A 22,060-nucleotide genomic window follows, 5' to 3' on the forward strand; every position below is an offset into this window, starting at 1 on the left:
TCATTTACGTGTATGTTTGAAAATCCATATGGGATTGAGATCCCCGGCAATACCCAAGAAATTGCCCAACCACAATTTCTCCAATCTAAGCCGTCCAATTAACATGCCACTTCATCGATCCGCGTCAAATCTCAGAAGAAACATCTTCTCCCTCCCCAAATGGCAAAATACAGTCTGCGTCTCTCTCTCATTCTTCTCCTGATTCTTTTCTTTTTTTTTTCTTACCCATTCTCCTTTCTCCTGACCCATTCTTCTTTCTCCAGAAAAATTCGCTTGATGCCAGGGAGACAAGGTTTTAGGCAGAAAATTTTGGGATGATACCTGTACCTTTCCCGGAAAAAGTCGCCTGATACCTGTACCTTTTCCCGGCGATTTCCTCAACCTCCTGGGACCGCGATTTTTGCGAGGTTCCGGAGCCCCCAGTTCCAGATCTGGACTCGCCTGGACGTTCTTCTCTCCTCCAACTCGACCTCTCTCCATGGCTGTTTCATCCTCTGCTCAACCAACCACAAACCCGCAGGTCTCTATTTTTTTTGTTGATTTTTATTTGGTTATAGTACATGGGTTGTTTGTCTGATTTGTGGGTTGTTCTGGGTTTGCTTTTCTCCCGAACCCTTTGTTTGGTTACCGAGAAAATGAAAGGAAACCAGAAGATTCAAAATTGTGGTTTCAGATATTCATGTATTCAGATTTTTTTTTCTTTCTTTTTTCATTTCATGTATTCAGATGTTCCTACAGAGTTTAATGTTTTTGTTTTTGAAATATCATTGTTTTAAGTTTTGTGATGATGGTTGCGATGGACGCCATTGAGTATTATGCTTTTGCACAAATGGCATGTGTAGGCATCTCTGATTCTCAATGTCATCTTGTATTTATTTCTTTTTTTTTTTTCCTTTGTAGCAAAAATTGGTACTGTGGGCATGATTAACTGAACCATAGATAGATAACAACCAAATCATTATCTACTTCAAAGATTTGATAAAACATCTCTGTCAAAATGGAATCATGAAACATTGATTGAGCTTGTATTTTTTCTTCTAAACCACAATATTTAAAATTGTGGTTTCTTAGGGTTGTTCTTTAAAGATTTGTGGGTTGTTCTCAAAAAAAAAAAAAAAAAAAAAATTGTTTCCTTAATAGATCTCAAAAAAAAAAAGAGCGTAAGGTGGCCCCCAAGTACATAAAAAGTATACAAGAGAAAACACCTAGCTAGAAGGAAAATTGTTTCCTTAATAGATCTCAAATTGTCTACGCTTCCCAGCTAGCCCAAACAATAGGCTTGACCCAAATGAAGTTTAATGCACTCTGATAACATTAATACAATACTACTCTTGAGAATTATTCATATGCAGTATAACTATGAGTTGCAAAGTAAAGCAAAAGAAAATAACTTTCCTCGAGGTGTAATATGATTTCCTCTATTAAAATGGAGAAGAGAAAATAAACAATAATACCTACCTGGTGGGATACTTCAACAGCTACAGGAACACTACTTTTTGATGTAGTTATCCTGTTATTTGTTCTAGGTGGATGAGCGTCGTTCCTCTCCTCAGAAGAATGTTCAATATTTTTTCTATATCCATACCAACTGCAACTTCCAGGTCCTGGTCTATAAACTGAACCCTTCTCTTCATTCACCCTTGATGATGATCTCTCTTTTGCATCCCTAGGAACCCATCTTTTATCTTGATACCTAGCAAATACCAGAGATCTTAAGCCTAAATCCATATTATACAACAAACAATAAAAAAACAATACAACTGCACTAAGCAGAACATTAACACTTGAGAGCAACGGCTTTTCAAGTCATACTTCGCACGAATGAAATTTTCAATTCCAATAATTAGGGGGCAACTCTGCTTCCCAGTGGCTATTTGATTTCTCATTCCCCATAGCTGTTACCAATAAAAGACCAAAATGACTTTCAGCACCATGTATCTTAACTTAGGAGTGACTGGAATTCAACTAAAAATAATGCCAAGCCAAAAACTAGGAGGTGCTTACATTGGATAAATGCAACCTGCTCTGGAAGCCACGTGTCCAGAGTTGCAGATCTAACCTGCATAAAAAACATACAGAATTTGTATAAACATGTCATGGGGACAAATGCACCTATTACTGCAAAGATTTGAATGTAATATGGTTGAAGACTTATTTTGAAAAGAGAAGTATCATGGTGTAAATCTAGAGAAATAGAATCACAGGTAGTAAAATAATATGCCACCTTTGTTATATGTACTCCAAGAGATCTGTGGATCCCTGAACATTGCATGCATATGAAGATTCCAAGATTCACACTAGCCCATCTCGGAGCTCTGCATTAGCAAGCAAGATTTGATAACAAATTAGAACTACTCAAATCAAGTAACAGATTACTAAATAGAATACTCTACAGGAATTCCATGTCTCGCTCTCCATGATAAGTTCGAATCCAGGCAGACTATCAAAAGGTTCAACATTATTAACTTTCCTCTAGTTCCACTTTACACTCACTTGTGTTGTTTCAACTCATGAAACAACACTATCCATGTTACTTTGGTATACCTACTTGCTTTTGCAGTCAGCACATTCTCTGTTTTCTGGTAATTTAAGAAGACCCTCCAATATCTGTCAATCAGGACACCAGATATAAGAAAGTTCATTATAGATCACGCAGGTAACCAAGAGCAAAAGAGTGGTCATAGAAAGAACTTGGTTCAAATACAAAATTCAATATGTGGATAAGAAAACAAGATGACATGCAAGGGCATAGTATAAGGAGCTGAATGATGAGAATCAAAGAGGATTGAAAATTTTCACAGGCATGTACCAACCAAAAGAGAAATTGAAGACTAAATGCAACAAGTACATGTTTACAAGCCATGGTCATAGCAGTTCCTCGAAAAGGACTGCCCTCTATTTATGCTCAGTGTAAATCATCACATATTTTGTGTATCTTGCATTAATGTTAGTCAAAAGGGATAAGTTGTAAAACACGTGTTACAACTTCCATTTATATCCGTTATGCAGTATGCAGGACAGTGGAAAATTGGAGCAGAGGTCAACTGTAATCATCCATCATTGGCCCTCTACCATACTTGATGAGAAATCTATAATTATTATGACAAGCTTTAGGTAAAACAATTGAAATCAGCAGACCACATGCTAACTTTAAAACTATACTCACGGGACTTGATAACCACAGGCTAACCTTAGTAACCACATCCACATGCAGTCTTCCATGGCTGAAGCAGCTGCAAGTGGGTTGTGAATCAACACAACAGAACTTTTTCACTTTCATTTTGGTACTTGATATTTGCTTTTTACTCCTATGGTAACTTTTATATTTTTCAACCGGAGAGCACATCAGTTGTTCTTTTTGGATTTCATCAAAATTTATTTTCAACAAGAACTTAATGCTGAAAAGAAGAGCAAATAAGCTACTTTCCCAGTCAGATCAGAGTTTTCAGTGCATCCTACGCATGGGAACATGCTGGTAAACTCGAATTATGCATTTTGTTTATTCTTAAAATCCATCAAGTGTTCCTCTTTGACATAACTCCCTCTCACAGACACAAGCATACATTGAGGAACAATTTTCCTCTTAAGACACTTATGTTATACCTAAAAAAGTCAAAACATTTTGATTTAAAATGCACACCAACCTAACTACTTTGATAACAGGATTCTAAACAAATAGACGAGCCCTAACATATCACTCAACCCTCTCTTTCTTCCAAAAGAAACCTTTCAACCCTGTGGGAAAAGTCTCAAATTGCTAATGAGTAAAAATATGATGGTTTAGTAATATGTTAAGAGTATTCCTTTTGACATGACCTTAGGATTATGCTTATTGGGCCTCGTCCACCCCTCTCCTTATTCAAATTACTTACCAAAAAATAAAGATAAAAAATAAAAATAAAAAGAACCCCAACATGTCATAGAACACATCATATTATCAAACTGTTACAGAAAGCTATGTATTTGTCCTATTACACAATAGCACAACTTGCATAGTGGGCCTTCATTCCATCCACCCTGGCGTCACCAACACCTCTGGCAGTGGCAAGAACCAACTACTGATTTCTTTTATGTTTATATGGGTACATAAATTAATACACATAAGACAAACAAGTCAACAAGAAGCGAGTTACAACCATTTCTGTTTTGAATTAAGATGGTCCATCCCATAATGTTATTTTCATCATTTTGGATGCCCATGAATTATTGGAAAATGGAGTTGGAGGACCTCCAATTGTAGAAGTAAGAACAAGTTGCAAGAAACCCAAACCTTTAACCCATAATTCCTGTTGCGGACGCAACTAAGATCCTGATCAAACCCAATCTGCTGACCCGCCCATTAAATCATATTTGTTCAAGATACAAATACAATTAAAAGCTGATTGAGATTATGAAGCAGAAAGCCTTGACAGAACTATGCATAACAATCGCCATATTATTCAGTTTGATCCACAATCATCAGCACAAAGAGTTTCGAATCATGCTTAGCTAAAACCCATACATCTTCAACCAACTAAAAAGAAAAAATAAACGAGTTTGAAGGCAAACCCATCAGCAACAAAAGAGACTTAGCTTAGCTTAATATCCGTACTTCTTCAAGCAACGAGAAAATCAAAGTGAAAAGTACACCAAGATGAATTCCAAAAGAAAAGTAAAAAATAAAAAAATTAAACTTTGCCACAATATGATCGAACCCAGAAAGCAGCAAGCTTAGTTTAATCTCTAGAGAGAGAGAGAGAGAGAGAGAGAGACCTATCTGTGCTTGGCATTAAGCTCTTTAGAAACGTTAGCCTTCTGGTTCATGGTGAGTAGGGATGTAAACGAAGCAAAGCTACCCGTGAGCTCGCTCGGGCTCGGCTCGATAAGGCTCGGCTTGTGTGCGACTCGGTTATTAAATGAGCTACTCGTGGACACGAACCTATATTCGATTATTAAACGATACATACCCGTATAAAACCCGGCTCGCTCGTTTAAAGCTCGCGAACATACTCGTATAAGGGCTCGGCTCGCTTATTAGCCCGACTCGTATATATTTATTAATAAATATATGTATATATTAATTATTACAAATAACTTATATAGTGCAGTATAATATATTATTTATTAAGTAACAATTTAACAATAATCATTGTGATATTATATAGTATATATGTATATGTATATATTGAATATTAATTATTAAGTAACAATAATTAATTGGTATAAACTATAATTAAATAATTATATCTATATGTATCTATATAATATATAATATATAATTTAATGATAAAAGTTAATCATATGGTCATATCTTAAAAGATCTAACTATTAAGTATTTAATGGTAGTTGAATCAGCATATGCAGTAACAATTTATATGATATTAAATTTAGAAGTTAGGTGATATACTAATATGGCATAATGTATCTTCATTATATAATAATGTACATTACATAATAATAATGTGATTCATATCAACAACACTTATTTTGTATAATTATTGACTAAGCATGATCCAACATTTCATTTGGATATGATTAAGTGTGTATATATATATATATATATATATATATATATATATATATATATATATATATATATATATATATGTTTGTGTGTGTGTGTGTGTGTGTGTGTAAGCCTACTAGGCCATAACATAACTATAAATTATAGTCACATAATGTCAGATAATTCTTAAATCCTATATACAATTCATAATAATATAAACTATAAAGATTAGGTTATAAGTTATAACCAATATAAGATTTTATATGATACTAAATCTTAGAAGCTAATTGACATACTGATTATATGGTATAGTGTATCTTCATTATATAATGTAAGTTATACAATAAACATAAGATTTATCATTCATATCAACAAGACAATAACACTTATTTTGTATGACTAGTGACTAAGTATGATCTAATTATGTAAATTATGTAATATGATCTAACAATTTATATGGGTATAATATAAAGATTCATATATGATATGATTATGTGATATGTAATATATATATATATATATATATATATATTAAGCCAATAATGCTATAACTATACGTTATAGTCATATACTATCACATAATTCTTAAATTCTAACTCATAAGTATATAATTCATAGTAATGTAAAGTTGTAAACTATAAAGGTTAGGTTATAAATTATAACTATATACAATAAGTACATAATTTTGATATAATCATATGATCTGGTAATTTATATAATATTAAATTTTAAGTGATATGACAAATTATATATTTATTATACAATGTAATAATTATATCAACAATACTTATTTTGTATCATTGTATGATTAAGTATGATCTAAGATTCTAAGCACATAATTTAGATGGACACTTATAGCTTATTTTAGCTCAAGTATAGAATAACAAATAAGCATGGTTATTATTATTCATATAATAAGATGTGCAAGAAAATTGAGTAATTCTAGATGTCAAACCCATGTCATTTTTGAGTCACTCTAATAATGATGTAACTTTTAAAATCTTCATTGTATGATTGAGAATAATTATAGAAGTCACTTATTTGTCACTCTCGTGTCCCTCCAAGAATAATATAGGGCTTGTTTGACAATCGGTTTTCAACTCTCCCTCTTTTTCTTTTCACTTCTCTCAAAAAAATCAAATAAAAAAATTATAACTTTTTTACACTTTTTATATCACATCAATCATATTTTATTACTATTTAAATAAAAAAATACACTACAAAACAAAAGATTTTCACTTTTTTATAAAATATTTTCAAATTTTATATCACATCAATTACTTTTTAATATACAACACACAAATATTTCACAACACAATTACTTACCAAACAAGCCCATAACTTTTAAAATCACCACTTGATCAAAATTTAATAGTAATTAATCACAAACTCAATGAAAATTTTAAAGTCACATAATTTTTGGAGAGACACAAGAGTGACAAAAGAGTGATTTATAGCATTACTCGTGTGATTGATCATTATTGAATTATGATCAAATTGTAATTTTGAAAGCCACATCATTATTAGAATGACATAAAATAGACATAAGTATGACACATAAAATTACGTAAAAAAAAAATGATACCAAACTCATTCGATTTAAATTTTTTTTCTCAATAATGTAGTATAAAAATAACAAAAGATCTTGATCATATTACAAATAAATAAATAAAAAAATTCTAAAAATATATCTTCACTTGCAAGCAAATGCCATATTTATACGCATATGTTGTTAATTGTAAACAAATAAATCTCAAGAACCCTGTTTAAAAAATTCGTAGATGGATGCAATATATAATATTATAATTCCTTAATTTGAGTGAAAGCAAAGGAGTTTGATAAAAAAAGAAAAAAGAAAGGCCATTTCTCATTTGATTTGCCACCACCTTTCCTATTAGGACAATGGAGCGTTAATTTACTGTTTTAATTACACGTGGGCCACCCTCATCCACGTTTAGTGCCTTTTCATTGTTCTCAATCAGTCCATCACTTTTTTCAAAAAAAAAAAAAAAAGTCCATCACTATGCACAGTACAACCCACGTGATCTGCCAAACCTGATGCCTTGTCTAAGTTGTCTTCTCGAAGACTCAAATTTCTCTTCTCTAGTCACGCTACAGCCTGAAAAACACGCACACCGAGTACCTTTTCTCTTTCTTTCTTCCACTCTCTCTTCTCTCCCATTTCTTTTCTTCTCATTTTCATTCCTCTTGCGCCCGCCGCCTGGATCCGAACGCGAGAGAGATTTAGAGATTGAGAGATCGAGACAACCCAAGAGAGAGACCAGGGGCAGTGAGAGATCAAGAAAGAAGAAGAAGAAGAAAATGGTGAAACAATGTATGAGAATCTGTCAAGAAAATGTAAATCTCAAGCTTTTACTTTCGATTTCGTTATATCCACCATGATTAAACTCGAAAATGATGTTAATTTCATAGGATTTTCTTAGTCTTGATTTATGTTGAGATTATGAGGCTATTGTTCTTGCGGGTTTTGGCTTACCTTGGTTTAGGTTATACTGAAATATGTCCTCACGAGCCGGGCGAGCCGAGTGCTCGATAAGGCACTCGGCTCGTCAAAAAACCGAGCTCAAGCTCGAGCTTGGACAAGAATTTACACTTGGCGAGCCGAGCCAAGCCCAATATTCAATACCCGTCACGAGCTCGAGCCGAGCTCGAGCTAATGAAAATTCCAAACGAGCCGAGCTCGGACAACCACTACTCGCCTGAGCTCGGCTCGTATACATGCCTAATGGTGAGACTCTTTTTCTCCTCAAAAGGGTCCTTTTTCTTTTTGTGTCGTAAGAATCAGAGAGAGCGTAGAGGGAAAGGTTTAAGAAGAGGAGGGAACTGAGAACTGCCGGTACCTTCCTTGTCCTTCTCACGATGTTCTTTCTGGAGAATAACGTCTTCTGGTCTGAACACGTGTGTGTGTTGACATATTTAGGATTCTCTTTTTGGTGGGCTGCTGATTGTAGCTTTTTTGATTTTTGGAGATATCATACTCCATTACTCTTAGACTTTGGCCTTTTATCTTTAGGAATTCAATATTGGGTGCGTAAAGGATTTTAAGAAAAAAAAGAAAAGAAAAAAGGGTGATATAAAATAAAATAAAATTTTTATTTTTTATTTTTTAAAGGAAGGTGAAAAAAATCCTGTTTGAAAATGCATAAAAAGGAAGTTAAAATTTTAAGAAAAAAAAATCTCAAAATCGTTTGCGAAATGTAAAAAGGATCATTGTTTCTTTATCCAAGTAATCAAAGCACGACTATCATATGGTGAGACACTTTTATGTTGGTAGTAATTTATTATTGTGTCGGAATAAAAGTTTTGAGTTTAAATATTAATTTAACACGTCACCCTGATTTCAAATAATGTTTTGTTTGTTTCGACGGAAAATATTTTTTATATTTTTGTCATTTTTTGGTATTTGATGAGAGAAAAAATAATAGTCAACAAAAATCATTTTCAATTTGACCGTAAAATCTTTAATTTTTTTAAAACAATTTACGGTTTTTCTGGATTTAAACTCTTCATTCTTGCACGCATGTTTGTGAAAATTCGCTACTGCTGGGCACTAGAGTTTGTTGGTAACCCGACTTTACTGCCGAAGATCTCTGAATTTTAGTATCGAATTGCCGGAATCCGACAGACCGAATTTCGGCGGCAATATCACCGAATTGCGGCAGATCAAATTCTGGCTAAACTAACTGAAATTTGACTAGTATGGCCAAAATCTGAAAATTTTTGTCAGATTCTAGCCGACAAGATTCCAATCAGTTTGGTTGGAATCTGCCGAAAGCGGCCGAACGTCGTCGAATTCCCACGACAATTTTTAAATTCTGTTTTATGTCATTAATTTTTTTTTTTGGTACAAGTCAAATGTTAAAAAATACTTCTTAAAAATTATATAAAAAAAAATATTTAACGTTGAAACAAATCGAACATAAATATTGATGATTATCTTGAGTTAATTGAGTGTCAATATCAGGCCGCGCATTAGGCAAGACGGGATTAGCCGCCACTTTCATGTTGTTTCAGAGCTTTATACCATATGGCAATACTACCAGGTTGGACACTTGGACATGTTGTTTCAGAGCTTTTATTTAATATAAGTAGCCGCCACTTTCAAGCCTAATCATGTTTTCAACTGGCAAATGAGTCAATGACAGTTGGCAGGAACGGAATCGGATGGTTATTACTAATTGTGAATCGTTAAGGACAGAGGTAATCGAAAATGTCACGTATCCTTTGGATTGGAGCTATTAGACTGAAACGTTGAACCATGAAATCTATATATATATACAATTAGATGGTTGATTAGTTAGGAAAATTAGAAAAGATTGGCAATGATTAAATTAAACATAAATTGCATCACCTGAAGTCAAATGCTGTCAGCATTTTGGTGAAGTCTATGTTGACCCTTGGAATTGTAATATTTTACTAAATTCTAAGTTGCCGTCCGCTTAATCCACACCGTTCGATCTTTGATAATATCTTTTTTTTTTTTTTTTTTTTTTTTTTTTTACAACTTTACTAATTTTTTAATATTTACATTAATCCGATCTATAAGTCACATCTTTTGTGACTCGAGCCGTGACATGTTTTACTACGCTTCTGAATTCAATGTCTATAATAACTTACTTTATCGTTTCTGACCTGATGGGTAGTCTTTTGATGTAATCATATTATTTAGTATTTGTGTTAGTGTCCAATAACGAATAATCTCCGATAAGAAGTTTAATTTCAATTATTTTTAGTTTAATAGAGTCTGTCTTAATCCTAGTCGGTCAGTTAGATAGTTTAAGAGTCTTATTTTGATTACTGGTTATCTTTGTAACCGATCAGCATTGCTCATCTATTTAAATGAGATTATTAATGAAGAAGATGCATAATGAGTATTGTTCTCTTTTGACAGCTCCACTCATCTATCATTATTCAATGACTTAATACTATACTCATACATAATATCAAGTCATTTTAATTCAATCTGCTATTTGCCCTGATACCAATTATTGAAGACCCTATTGATCTAAAAACCCTAATATTATTGGGTACTAATATAAGAGTACACAAAATGGTCAGGTCCCTTCTTTCCCTCTGCAATTAACACCTTCAATTGCTGTGGCAAATGAATGAAATCATTCCATTTCTATAGAGCATCCAAATCATGCTGAAACTTTTTGCCAAACCACTTTCTTTTTTTTTTTTCTTTTTTTTTCTTTTTTTTTTTCACTTTGTCGTTTGGCACTCAAACCTCATGCGAGTTGTCTAAAGATAATTGAAAACGTGGATTTGCAATCATGTTCAATTGTTTGACAATAAGCTGGTTGGATTTTTCCTTAGGTAGGAATAGGATGTGATCTAACCTGACCTAGCTTTATACCAATAAATATCACAAGCCAAAATAAGCTAAGAGGATAGGTACAATAATGGTACATGGCAAGCCCGACAGAGACTCCTTAACGCCTTTCAATTATTAGGAAAAAGAACAGCAAGAGAATTTTAGGACGATTCGATATTAGACACTTACATCTCCTCATAAAAATTGCTTTAAAGATTATATTGCACTCTTTTTTTTTTTTTTTATTATTATTATTATTTTTTTTATGATTTTACAATACAAATAGCTCCTAATTATAGAGAACTATGTGACTCTAAATATCAGATATATATTATGGGATGTATACCACATGCATATTGGCTGAGCAACAAGTAGTCGTACCACTGTGATGACTTATTTTAGTTTGTATAAAAAGAAAAAAAGAAAAAAAGAAAAAAAGATCGCCACAAAGGTATTGACGATGATTCCCAAATAATATTGCAGAACAGAGTGTGATACAATTAGATAAAATGTAATAGAAACAAAGGGATCGTCTCCAGGTTAACTAAAGAAGAATAGAGGCAAATTTTGATGGGATCAAATGGTGGTTCATGTATCTTTATCTTTGGAGGCTCAAACGGAGGCTTGTTTACTTATATTTTCTCATATGAATCTTGTCTCCAGCTATTGGGGATTCTATTGCCTTACCAACCCCAAATATGCTTATTGAGATCTATGTATTAAATATCTCAAACAAATCTCGAAAGAACGGCATGCTGCAGAACATATGACTCATGGTTCTTTAGGTTCTTTAAATTCTGTGGAATGAATTATGTGAGGGAGTGGCAGCTTGTTGTGAAACCATACGGTTAGCTTGGAGAGAAACTTGAGGTGCAATATATATATATATATATAAAGGGGGCAGTATATCAATTTTTTTTTTTTATTTGTTGAACTGGGTGCTACACGTCCGTTGTAACTTTCCTCAATGTTTGACCATGTGGCGAGGTGAATGATGGTGGAAGTCCATATAGCCCAACAAAGTGGACGATGGTTGAAGAAGTTTCCAAGTAAATGGAAAATGAAAGAGAAGAGAAAGAAATAAAGAAAAGTGTTAGGGATAAAATTAACCCTAGAGACACGTGGATTCAGAAACGTCTCGGAGCTATGCCTCAGACATTTATTTCGGCCAACAAAGAAAAGACTGTCTAGGTGCAAATACATCTCGGAGGTATAACGACGTCTCGGTGCAAATACATCTCGGAGGTATAACGACATCTAGGTGCAAATACATCTCGGAGGTATAACGACATCTAGGTGCAAATACATCTCGGAGGTATAACGACGTCTCGGTGCAAATACATCTCGGAGGTATAACGACGTCTCGGTCTTAACACTCCAGGTCACGGTATGTAGTACATCCCGAGATCTCCTAATCTGAATGGAGCGAGCATATCTCGGGTATTTGTGTCTCGGAGTAACATCGCCTCGGAGGTGACATCAAGTTAGTACAATAACATCTCGGCCTATGGTGCGGCGATATCCCGAGATCTCCAAGGCAGAGCGAACATGTCTCGGACATCATCATCTCGGGGTCTGGTTGAAAGTTTGCCGCGGATGTCTCGGAGTACGATAAGGATAGAATTCCATGATTAATGGTGTTGGAGAAATAATCAACTCCAAGGACATGTGGGCCTAAGGTAGTACTGGGTACATGAATAGCATAACTAAACAATTGCTAATGGTTGATCATGTGGGCAGCTTCTCCACCCATGTGCTGCACTCCTCCAAAGCAGCTGGCAGCACCTGCAAAAGGGAGAAACTCTGCTGGACAGCAACATCAAGACAGCATGGGCAACACTTTCCTCCACGCCTGGCAGTACTTCCTCCAAGCTTGGACAACACATGCACTCAATAAAATAATCCCACTCAATCATAAAATAACCGTCCACTCATTCCTTCCACCACCTTGCACTTTTCGACCAACAGCTTAAGGAATTGTGTTCCCCCCAATATAGTGGTTGAGTTGGTAGGAAGACTTTTGGTAGGAAAGTCCTGAAAATCAGGAGTGGTGTTTCCCCCAAATAAGGGATTATATTCCGGAAGAACAGAAAAAGGGAATCTTACTTTCCCTAGTGGGAATACTGCTGTATTTGTAATTCACCCTATTTATATGGGGTTTTAACAGAAGAAAAACAGAGATACAAAGAGAGGGGAAAATCGAGGAATCAAAAAGTAAGAGAAAGCAAGAGAGAAAGAAAGAAATTTATCCTTCTTGGAGTACGGTACAAAGGCAAAGAAAGAGAGGTTTTCTCTTCTTGGTTTGTCGTACAACAAGACATAAGTGAGGGAAATCTGGGTGTATCAGGGCTTTGGGGGCTATGAGTGATTTTTCCCCCTGTAACTACTTAATAGTGAATTTCCTCTACGTCTCCTACAGTGGATGTACCTCGGTTTGAGGGAACCACTTAAATCTTTGTGTCATCTTCTCCCCTATCTTCTCAATTTTTTCACTTCTAACGGGTCCTGGGAAATAAGACTAATTTCCTGACATAGCGAGTCATCAGGCAACACGTCACCATACCGGAAACTGTACCAACAGTTTGGCGCCGTCTGTGGGAATGTTAATCGTTCTTACGAAAAACAAATCCGCAATGGTGACTACAATACGTTCCAAGTCGATCCAAATCGAAGCACCGCCTACCAGCCAAGACGATGCTCGTGGAGAAGCAGAATCTGCTGAACCAGAAGCCCGGATAACCCAACTAAGTCAACAGTTGGCCCAGGCACGTAAGAATGTGGAGGATTTGCTGGCTCAAAATGTTGCGCTCCTAGCCGCACGAACTCCGCCGCCGTTCAATCACGACACAGTCGATGGGACAAACCCTGAAAGAAACCCCGAAGGGTCAGGCGAGAGAGCCGAGGATCATGGAAAGTCCATCAATCCGGTTCCACCCACCGAAGCGGAAAGGAGGTTGCAGAAGATGGTCCAGGATCTGGGCGCAAAATATGACGTGCTGTCAAAGACGATTGATCAGCAGCATGGCGGGAAGGAGTCTCTTGTAGACAACCTCTTTCAACACAAGGAGTCGATATTCACCGAAGAAGTATCCAACTTCGATCTGCCTGCAAGATTCAAGGTGCCTGATATCCCTATTTTTTCAGGCAATGAAGATCCGGTGGAGCACTTGGACAATTTCCAGTCACATGTATCGTTGCACAAGACACCAGATGCTGTGGCATGCCGAGCTTTTCCTCTCACCTTGTCAGGAAAGGCCCGAGACTGGCTCAGAAATCTCACACCAGGGTCGATCGATTGCTTCGATACCCTTGGAAGGAAATTCTTGGCCCAGTTCGTATCCGGGAGAGTTAGAAGAAAACCCCGAGGATACTTACTCTCTGTACAGCAGGGACCGAATGAGTCTCTAAAAGACTATCTGTGGAGGTTCAACCAGGAGAAGCTGGACACAGAGAGTGCACCAGACGACTTCATCTACGGTGCAATTTTTCAAGGTTTGAAAAAAGATGGACCTCTGATGGCGGAGCTGGCATTGAAACCGCCGAAAGATCTTCACGCCTTTATGGTGAAGATGGACAGGTACATCAACCAAGAAGAAACGCTCCGAGCCCTCCTCAACAATTCCCAGCCACAACAACAACCCTCCACCGAGAAGCTTAAGAAAAAGAAGAATCCTGAGCCCGTACAGGATGCTGGCCCCTCAGAGTATAAGAAGGTGAAGAATTTCGGGGATTACAAGTGGACACCATTGAATACCTCCATCACCGAGGTGCTCATGGAACTCAAGAAAGACCCAAATTACCAGAGACCGAGACCCATTCCAGGGAATCCCCCTCCGTACTTAGCCCACAAGTACTGCGCCTTTCACGATTCACGCGGTCATCTGACCGAGCAGTGTGTATCGTTGAGGCAGTTGATCGAAAAATTCATTGAGAATGGGAAGCTAGTCCGATTCCTCGTCAATGAGAGGAACCAACAGGAGCGAGAACATTACCCGAGACCTAGGAGGGAAGAGGATCGGGATAATAGAAGGAACTATCAACCAAGACGAGATGAGAGAAGAGGAAGAAGCCGAGAGCCAGCCCCTCGACCTCAGAGGGACGAAAGAAGGGAGAGAAGCAGAAGCGGGCCTCGGGGGGCTCAGCAAGGCAATCTCCCTATCATTCACACCATCTCGGGAGGATTCGGAGGAGGAGGAGAGTCTAACTCGGCTCGGAAGGCGTATGCCAGGCAGCTAGAGGATTTCGAGGTTTACTCGGTCCAGAGGCCCCCAAAGTCTCGGAAATATAACCCTCTGGTTATAGGATTCTCTGATGATGATTATGCTGGAGTCTCGCTTCCGCATACAGACGCCCTAGTGGTAACCTTGACCATAGCAAACTATCAGACTCGGCGGATCCTCATTGACACGGGGAGCTCGACTGATATTCTTTTTAAATCAGCTTTCGATCACATGGGTGTCTCGTCAGAAAAGCTGATTCCAGTTTCATGCCAGCTACAGGGTTTTGCTGGGGAGAGAGTGTCGCCTCTCGGTTCCATCGATTTACCTGTGACAGCCGGGACTTATCCGAGGCAGAAAGTCATTATGGTAAAGTTCCTGATAGTTGATATGGTCTCGGCTTACAATGCCATTATAGGACGAACGGCTCTCAATGACTTGAAAGCTGTAACTTCAACATCCCATCTCAGCATGAAGTTTCCAACAGAAGAAGGAGTTGGAGAGGTAAAGGGAGACCAGAGAGAAGCTAGAAGATGCTACAATCTGGCCTTGAAAGATACCCCGAGGCAGCACAGTCGGGGAGAGAAAATAAAGGAGGATGGAAAATAGCAATCACTGTTGGGGGAGCCTGTGGAAACCTTGGAAGAGTTCGAGATAGGCGACTCGGGAAAGAAAGTTCATATAGGCTCACAACTCCCTCAACCCATGAAGGAAGATTTGGTGGCGTTCCTGAGGCGCAACAAAGATGTATTTGCCTGGAGTCATGAAGATATGCCAGGGATTGATCCCTCGGTTATTGTCCACAAGCTGAATGTGGATCCAAATTATCGCCCAGTGAAGCAGAGAAGAAGAGCTTTTGCTGCCGAACGAAACATGGCTGTTGCTGAAGAAGTAGAGAAGTTGCTGAAAGCTGGATTCATCCGAGAGGTGGATTATCCCGAGTGGCTGGCCAATGTAGTGCTGGTGAAGAAATCTAACGGGAAGTGAAGGATGTGCGTAGATTTCACCGACCTGAATAAAGCGTGTCCAAAGGATAGCTTTCCCCTACCTCGGATAGATTTATTGGTGGATTCGACAGCTGGACATGAGCTCTTAAGCTTCATGGATGCCTTCTCGGGGTACAATCAGATCTACATGGAGGAAACAGACCAGGAGAAAACTGCCTTCATCACAGACCGATGACTCTACTGCTATAAGATGATGCCCTTCGGGCTGAAGAATGCTGGAGCCACATATCAACGACTTGTGAACTGGATGTTTCAAAGTCAAATTGGTCGAAACGTGGAGGTATACGTAGATGACCTACTGGTTAAAAGTGTTCGGGCAAACGGACACATAGAAGACCTCCGAGAAACTTTTCGGACTCTAAGAAAATACAACATGAAACTCAACCCCGCGAAGTGTGCCTTTGGAGTTTCTTCAGGCAAGTTTCTGGGGTTTATGGTGTCACAGAGAGGCATTGAAGCTAATCCAGAAAAGGTCAGAGCTGTCCTCGAGATGGAAGCTCCGAGAACAACAAAACAACTCCAACAACTGACAGGAAGGATTGCGGCCCTGAACCGTTTCATATCACGGTCGACAGATAAGTGTCTACCCTTCTTTAAAATTTTAAGAAAAGCATTTATATGGAGTGAGGAGTGTGAGGAAGCTTTCAGGAAATTGAAGGAATATCTAGCCAACCCACCACTGTTGAGCAGCCCAACCGAAGGAGAGATTCTTTATCTCTATCTGGCAGTCTCTCCCTCAGCAGTAAGCTCGGTGCTAGTCCGAGAAGATTCGGGAGTTCAGAAACCGGTTTACTTTACGAGTAAAGCACTGCATGGCGCGGAAGGGAGGTATCCTCGGATCGAGAAGTTGGCATTCGCTTTGATCATTTCAGCCAGAAGATTGAGGCCATACTTTCAAGCTCACGCTATCAGAGTTCTAACTGAGTATCCGATGAAGAAGGTGTTGCAAAAACCTGACCTCTCAGGAAGATTAGTCAACTGGGCGGTGGAACTCGGACAATTCGACATCGAGTTTCATCCTCGGACGGCTATCAAAGGGCAGGTTCTAGCAGATTTCCTAGCAGAATTCTGCAACATTCCTGAGGCGGAAGAACTGCCTAAAGAGTCAACCTGGGTGGTGTTTGTAGATGGCTTCTCTACACAGAGCAGAAGCGGAGTAGGAGTCCTCCTCAGGAATCCCGAAGGGCAAGAGTTCGGTTTTGCTGTAAAACTGGACTTCATTACGACGAACAATGAAGCTGAATACGAAGCAGTGATAGCAGGTTTGGCATTATCCCGAGAGATGGGAGCAACTAATGTCGAAATCCGGAGTGACTCTCAGGTGGTCGTAGGCCAAGTCCAAGGGCAATTCGAAGCACAAGAAGATAGAATGGCTAGGTATTTGGAAGAGGTGCGGCGATTCCAATCCTGTTTCGAAAGGCTCGTCATCACAAAAATACCTCGGGAGGAAAACATCCGAGCCGATGAATTCTCAAAGATCGCCTCGGGAACAGAGGAAGAGATCGAAGCATCGAAAAGGCAGATTATTGTTCTGGCCAAGCCTTCGATAGCCCCGAGGACAAAGGTTATGGAAGTAGACTCAGCACCAGAGGAGCCAGAATGGGCAAGAGACGTTATCCAATTTCTCAGACATGGGTTGCTGCCCGAAAATAAGGTTGCGGCTCGGAGGGTGAAGATACAAGCAGCACGGTTCTGCCTTCTCGGGGAGATACTGTACAAAAGAGGATATTCTGAACCCCTGCTCAAATGCCTCTCCAAGGTCGAGTCGAATTATGTTCTGAGGGAAATTCATGAAGGTGTGTGCGGAGACCACTCAGGAGGAAGGATGCTGGCACAAAAAATCATCCGAGCAGGCTACTATTGGCCCACGATCAAGAAAGATTCAGCTCTCCTTGTCAAAACCTGTGACAAGTGCCAGAGATTCGCAAGAATCATGAAAGCGAGTCCCGAGAAACTCACCCCCCTCACTTCTCCGTGGCCATTTGCGAAATGGGGGGTGGATATAGTTGGTCCAATGCCGGTAGGAAAAGGTGGACGGAAGTTCTTAATTGTAGCTGTAGACTACTTCACTAAATGGGCGGAAGCAGAAGCATTAGCAGCTATAACAACGGCGAATGTCATAACTTTCCTCTGGAAATCGGTGGTATGCCGGTTTGGGATTCCTCATGCTTTCATCACAGATAATGGGAAACAGTTTGACTGTGAACCATTTCGGAAATGGTGTTCAGAGCTCCATATCCGAAACCATTATGCTTCGGTACAATACCCAAAGGCGAACGGTCAAGTAGAAGCGACGAACAAAACCCTGGTAAAGCTTCTGAAGAAAAAGCTTGATAAGAAGAAAGGAGCATGGGTTGAATATGTTCCAGAGGTGCTGTGGTCATACCGAACCACCAGAAGAACTCCAACGGGCGAGACACCATTCTCACTTACGTACGGAACCGAGGCGGTGATACCTGTGGAAATAGGATCTTCAAGCTTCCGTGTGGCTCACTACAATCCAGGACTCAACGACGAAAATGTTAAGGTACACCTGGATCTTTTGCAGGAGAAAAGAGACGACGCTCATGTCACATGGGCGGCATATCAGGATCGAACGGCTCGGTACTTTAACAAAAGGGTAGTGCCCAGAAAGTTCCAGCTCGGAGATTGGGTACTCAGAAAGGTGAGCTTGATGACAAAAGATCCGACGGAAGGCAAAATGGGACCTGGATGGGAAGGTCCCTACAAGGTAATAGGATGCCATCAGAAGGGAGCTTATCGCTTGATGACCGAAACTGGAAAGATACTTCCGAGGCCATGGAATGCCGAGCACCTGAAAAAATATTTTATATAACTTATTGCTTTTGTCTGATTTTTCCAAAACAATTTCATATTTAATAAAGAATGTCTATTTCCAATGTTTATCAACGATGGCAAGAATCCAGGAATCAATCTGATTTATGCTTAAAGAAAAGTCTCTCGGTCATTTAGAACCGAGAGCAGGAAAAGTCTCTCGGTCATTAAACACCGAGAGCAGGAAAAGTCTCTCGGTCATTCAACACCGAGAGCAGGAAAAGTCTCTCGGTCATTCAACACCGAGAGCAGGAAAAGTCTCTCGGTCATTCAACACTGAGAGCAGGAAAAGTCTCTCGGTCATTAAAAACCGAGAGCAGGAAAAGTCTCTCGGTCATTCAACATCGAGAGCAGGAAAAGTCTCTCGGTCATTAAAAACCGAGAGCAGGAAAAGTCTCTCGGTCATTCAACACCGAGAGCAGGAAAAGTCTCTCGGTCATTAAAAACCGAGAGCAGGAAAAGTCTCTCGGTCATTCAACACCGAGAGTAGGAAAAGTATCTCGGTCATTAAAAACCGAGAGCAGGAAAAGTCTCTCGGTCATTCAACACCGAGAGCAGGAAAAGTCTCTCGGTCATTTAGTACCGAGAGCAGGAAAAGTCTCTCGGTCTATCCAACACCGAGAGCAAGAAAAACCTAACGATTAGTCCAATAAAGGATACCAAGGTAGGATTGCAGGTTTTTCGGAAGGAGGTCTCCAGACGTTAAAAGATTGGAGCCTTCAGAGATAAAGAAATTAAAAGGTAAAGATTTCAAGTTACGATTTCATTTTAGTAATATATAAGGTCTCTTACAGGTTACAAAGATTTCCGAAGAGAAAGGTAAAGCTCAGCGACCTGACTACCTACCTCGAACGACTTAGCCTGCGGTCGCAGACTAAGGTTATGGGGGGTAGCTCATTAAGGTAAGCAGGAAAGTCTCTCGGTCGGTCAACACCAAGAGCAGAAAAAGTCTCTCGGTTTGTCAAATACCGAGAGCAGGAAAGGTCTCTCGGTTTGCCCAACACCGAGAACAGAAAAAGATAGTCTATTCCTCAGAGGATACGAAAAGACTACGGAAAAGAAAATGCCTAAGTTAAAGGCTTCTTTGAATACCACGATCAGAAAGGAAAGAATTAAAAGGTAGAAATTTCATTCAAAAGATATCATATTCGAAGTTTTGTACAGGTAAAAATGTACAGGTAAAAAGAAAAAAGAAGGTAAAAATTCAAGACAAGACACAGCCTCTAGCTGGCAGGATCGTCAAGAGGATCTTCTCGGGGATCTGGCGCGTCAAGACCCCAATTCGGCACGTCGGGCATGAAGTCCTTACCAAACTCCTCCATCTCCTGGATGGCTTCTTCGGGAAAACCCACCAGCATCAGATTAACTGTCTTGGGATCAAATTTATAGTGGGGATTTGTCACCAAAGTTCGAAAATTTTCGAAACCCCAATGACAACCCCGAGCCCAACTCTGATCCCGAAGATGTGGTGCATAGCTCAACTGCTTCAGATAACGCTTGAGCTTTGCCCGATCTGCGTCATATCTGGTCCTGAGCCGAATCAAGAGACTCTCCGAGTGATCCTGCGCCTTGACAGCTTTATCTCTCTCGGCTGCAAGTCTTTCAACTTCATCTTTAAGCTTGTCCTTTTCGGCTTCGGCATTCAAAGCATTTTTGCATGCCTCGGAGCATTCATTCTGCACTGCCGACAATCGAATGGACAATTGGTCTGCGCGATCCAGCTCGGAAGAAAGACTTGCAACAGAGCGAGTGTACCGATCGTTGGCCTCCAGTACTTCGTTCCTCAAACGAGCGTTGGCAGAACGCATCTCGGATATGATTGAGTCCCGGGAGGCGAGTTCCTCGTCCTTGGACTGAAGAAGAGACTTCAGCGTCGCAACTTCATTCTCTAAACCGGAGATACGGGCCTGCACTTCGGGGGAAGGAGTAGGCGGAGGCGCAGGACGATTCTCGTACTTCTGCCAGAAGGCAGTCATCTTCACAAGAAGCTGTCAAGAGAAAAGTAAACAAAGTCAGAATCAAGATGCAAGCAGAATAAAAAGGCCTAGCTCCAGAGACTTACTTGATAATGGGAGATAAGGATGCCTTGAGCGATCTTCTCGGGAGAAGACGCCCCTGCATTTCCCAGATATCCCTCGGGGATTAAGTTCTTTATGGCCTCCATCGGATGACCCAGAAGACCCCTGCCCAAAACTTCAAAACCGGCCGATACCCTAGGGGAAGAGCTAGGGCCCACATGAGGTCAGCCCCTACACTTGGAGCCGCTTCAGACCTGTCAGATCTTAATCCAGAAGGGTTGGCCTCGGCACGAGTAGAAGTCTCGGGAAGCACACCTGCTTCAGGGATAACGTTCTCGGAGTCGATCCGAGACTCCTCAGCCACTCCGACATGGGGAGTTGTTTCGGGTTGACCAGCACCTTGAACATCAGAAGCAGAGCCCGGTACCTCCTGATCAACCACTTCCCGAAAGGCGCTAGGCTCTTCGACATTTTCAGCCTCAGGTACTCCAGTAAGAGTCTCGGTTTGTACAGGTGCAGAACATGAAACTTGGGGGGGTGGTATGCCCCGTTTCACGATTTTCTTCAGAAAGTGATGGTGTTTCTGGACGTTCCGAAGAAGGAGTTCGGGGAGTACCTTCTACTTCAGACTCTTCAACCAGAGGCTCAGCTCGGGGGGTGCCAACTTCCTCATCCATCTCTTCAAGAGATTCACCACTTGAAGCGATAGGCTCTTGGCACACTTCCTCGGCGTCGGAAGGTCTTATAACCGCTTTACCCCACATCCGCTCGGCGTCCACGAGTCTTTGAGCCATTCGGTCCTGGGCTGAGCTCTTCCGCTTCCTGGCCGGATGCTTCACCCTACGCGCGAATGGGATGTCTCGGGCCTCAGGTACATTTCCTTCTCCTTCTCCAGACCTCTCGGGTTCCGCACATTGTTCACCATGGAACGAAGCCTCGGAGCCAGACTCATCCCGTAGAACAAAGGAAGGAGCAGGGCTAACCTCGGGAATGAAACCCCGAAAGCTGGCAGACCCCTCTTCAACGTTCTCCCTAGGTGACGGAGCCGAAGGAGGAGTCCTCCTTGCACCCGAGGCGGCCAAAGGAATCTTCTGTTTCTTTTGTACAGGAACATCCCCGAGAACTTCCTCAGAATTTTTAAACGACCTCTTCTTAGTAGC

At 39.9% G+C, this 22,060-nt stretch overlaps 1 long non-coding RNA gene and 1 pseudogene across 1 annotated transcript; one reads left to right on the forward strand and one right to left on the reverse strand.

Moving 5' to 3' along the window:
• Positions 1 to 31: 31 nt before the first annotated feature.
• On the forward strand, positions 32 to 762 carry LOC133868111 (uncharacterized). Its single transcript, XR_009900292.1, has 2 exons — positions 32 to 172; positions 264 to 762. It is a non-coding gene; the product is annotated as an uncharacterized LOC133868111 (long non-coding RNA).
• Positions 206 to 22,060, reverse strand: part of LOC133868110 (ADP-ribosylation factor GTPase-activating protein AGD5-like) — a 29,084-nt pseudogene continuing 7,229 nt past the window's right edge.

The sequence above is a fragment of the Alnus glutinosa genome, chromosome 5 (genome assembly GCF_958979055.1).
Source record: "Alnus glutinosa chromosome 5, dhAlnGlut1.1, whole genome shotgun sequence".
Taxonomy (NCBI): Eukaryota; Viridiplantae; Streptophyta; class Magnoliopsida; order Fagales; family Betulaceae; genus Alnus; species Alnus glutinosa.